General features: G+C 31.9%; 1 pseudogene; it reads left to right on the top strand.

The window, feature by feature from the left end:
• Nucleotides 1-433: 433 nt before the first annotated feature.
• Nucleotides 434-2,963, top strand: LOC142630363 (mogroside I-E synthase-like; annotated as a pseudogene).
• Nucleotides 2,964-3,445: the final 482 nt, after the last annotated feature.

Below are 3,445 nucleotides of genomic sequence, written 5' to 3'. Positions count from 1 at the left end.
AAGTACCTATAGACATGTCGGTTATATACGTGAGGGACGCATTGCGTCTTTACACTCAAATTCCTACCTTATCTATGTGTCAATTTTTTATTAGATTTCATTCCCTTCATGATAAACTCGAATAAAAGAAGTTGACAAAGGATATAGATTTGGACGCAAGGATGGGTATCCCAACGTTCCTCTATAAAATCATGACAATTCTGAGCCTCTGGACACTAATTTATAAGGGTTTTTTTTTTTTTTTCTGCATAATTTATAAGTAATATATGTACAATCAAAAGTGATATGTGGGCCACTGACAGCATTGATTGGTCCTACACTTAATCACTGACAGCATTGAACCATATATGCACTACGACATTTTTAGTTCTTCACAGTGAAGCATTTCTTGTCCAATTCAACTTCTTCAGAGCGTTGAGAGCATTAGAAGAAAATGGAAAGGAAAATTCATATCCTGGTGATTCCTTATATCCTACAAGGTCACATAAACCCAATGCTGCAATTCTCAAAACGCCTAGCTTCATAGGGTCCTAGAGTCACATTTATCGCTACTAGTCGTATTAGCAAGTCTATACAAGCCCATAAAAGCAGCTCTATCAACTTTGAGATCATCTCTGATGCATGGCTATGAGGAAGCCCAAGATTTGGAAACCATATATGAAAAACTCAAGCGTTTCAAGTCTAAAGTCTCACAAAACTTACCAAAGCTCATTGAGAAACATAATAGCTCCAAATGCCCTCCAAAGTTTCTTGTGTATGACTCAGTTCTGCCATGGGCTTTAAACGTAGCTCGACAATCTGGACTAGATGGATCTCCATTCTTTCACCCAATCATGTGTGGTTAATGGCATCTATTACCATGCACATCAAGGAACACTTCAGATGCCCTTAGAAGAAGGGTCTTCAATATCATTGCCCTCGATGCCATCACTAGGGATCAATGATATGCCTACCTGGCTTTGACCCAGATGTGTTAGACCTTGTGGTGAATCAATTCTCAAATTTCCAAGAAGCGAATTGGCTCTTGTGCAACACTTTCGACAAGTTGGAAGATGAGGTAGTTTCAATAATCCATCTTTGTCATATATTCAATTTTCTTCTTCTTTTTTTTGTTTTAGAAGAGTACATATATTTAAGATGCTATACTTAATTTACACTTTCACATTACCAAAAAAAAAAATGTCCGGTGAACGTGTGCATTAAGTTATCTATTTTTGAAAATATTTTATGAAAAATTGAAAAAGTTATAAAAAAAATTTTAATTCCTGACAAAAAAATTTTCAAAAAAATTGTAGAAATACTTATTTAAAATATTAATATCTCTATTTATTTTGGGGATGAAACATTCCATTTTCTTGACATATAATTCATTAACTTTAACAGCCTTTAATGAATGTGCTTCCAAAAATCTACAAGGAAATATCTTGTGTAAAAGCCCCTTTGCTTTCTTAAAAAAAATTCATTTTCTCATTTTGTATTTGTAGGTTTCTCTTTTCTTTTTCTCTTTTTTTTTTCAAAAAATCGATAGTGGTGGGTGATAATTAAGATTTAAATCTTGCATGTTTTTATTAAAAACATCATATGCTTATTGAGCCAAGTGATAATTAAGATTTGAATTTTGATGTCTTTATTAAAAACTTTAGGATATATATATATATATATGACATTTTTTTCTTTTTCAATTATAAGAGATGATGTTATGATTTGTATAAATTTTATATTTTCTAAAAATATTATTATATTTTAATGTGTAATGTTTAGTTTTTTTTTTTTTAAAACCTTTCTCACAAAAAAAACTTTTGATTTAAAATATTTTAGGAATTTCAATCATGATTATTATAATTTAAAATATAATTACATATGACTTAATCAAAATAAAATATTGATCTCGAATCATAAAAAACTGACCTGAATAAAAATTTTTATATATAGGAAAATAATATGTATATGTAATAAATTATGTGATAATATATATTTGAGAAACTTATGTGATATATATATGGTGTAGTTTTGTGTCTCTTTAAGTATAGATTATAGTGTTTATGCTTGTGTGTGATCTTTTTTGTCCAATAAAAATTATGGAAGTATAAAAGAATGATATTCTCTCCATCTTTAGTATATCATTGAACCATGATGGTATGATATGAGTACTTCATCGTCTTCGTAATTATTATTAATAATTTTTTTTACCTGATCCTATTACGTACACATATATGCATCTGCTCTCTAAATTCTTATAGGTAATAAATTGGATGGCAAGCCAATGGCCTTTTAAAACAATTGGACCAGCAATTCCATTAATGTATTTAGACAAGCGATTGGAGGATGACAAAGAATATGGCCTTAACCTTTTCAAGCCCGATATGGACATTTGCATGAAATGGTAAGACACAAAAGAAATTGGCTCAGTCGTTTATATATCATTTGGAAGCATGGCAACTCTTGGAGAAGAGCAAATGGAAGAGATAACTTGGAGCCTAAAGAATAGCAATTGCTACTTTTTGTGGGTTGTTAGAGAATCTGAAGAGAAAAAGCTTCCCAATAATTTTTTACTAGAAACAGCAGAGAAGGGACTAATTATGAGGTGGTGCCCTCAACTAGAAGTATTGGCTCACAAGGCCATTGGATGCTTCATGACTCATTGTGGATGGAACTCGACACTTGAGGCATTGAGCTTAGGAGTGCCAATGATTGCGATTCCACAGTGGTCGGATCAAACGACTAATGCAAAGAATATTATGGATGTGTGGAAGGTAGGAATTAGGGTTAAAGTGGATAAAAAAGGCATTGGTACCAAAGAAGAAATAGAGCTATGCATAAGGGAAGTAATTAAGGGAGAGAGAGGAAAAGAGATGAAAAGGAATTCAATGAAATGGAAGGAATTGGCTAAAGAGGCAGTTGACGAAGAGGGAAGTTCAGATAAGAATATAGAGGAGTTTGTGACAAAACTTTCACATTCCTAATGTTACCTAATGTTAATGTAAGTAGTAACTCTTCATTCAAATTGGTTTATAAGAAATGTATGGTTTGCAGTATAACTTCTTTTAAAGTCGTGTGATTGCACTCTTAATTAAGGACATACGTTGGATCATCTTTTTTCTGTGTAATCTTCTTGTAACAAAAACGATACAACATTTAAGAGTCCTGCGAATCCATGTATCAAATGTTAAACAATAACCTGATTTTAAAATGTAAAAAATTATTTTTTTCAAAAACCCCACATTATGCAAAATGGACCAAAAACAAAAATAAAAAAGATTTTGTGAATGTGGCTGCCCTGTAATACGCACCTCGCCAAGAACAAAATAAAACGAAGGACCCATAAGCTAATTCAAACATATCAAGTTATTTGAACTATAGATTAAATTATGCATTTGTTGACTTACCTATACCAATCAAGACAGTCAATCTTGTACCGGAGGCTGTACTGGTTTGACCAATAAAA

The sequence above is a fragment of the Castanea sativa genome, chromosome 4, assembly GCF_040712315.1.
Source record: "Castanea sativa cultivar Marrone di Chiusa Pesio chromosome 4, ASM4071231v1".
In the NCBI taxonomy this organism is placed as follows: Eukaryota; Viridiplantae; Streptophyta; class Magnoliopsida; order Fagales; family Fagaceae; genus Castanea; species Castanea sativa.
The sequence above is the reverse complement of the archived record's forward strand: the minus strand, read 5'-3'. Positions and strand labels throughout refer to the sequence as shown.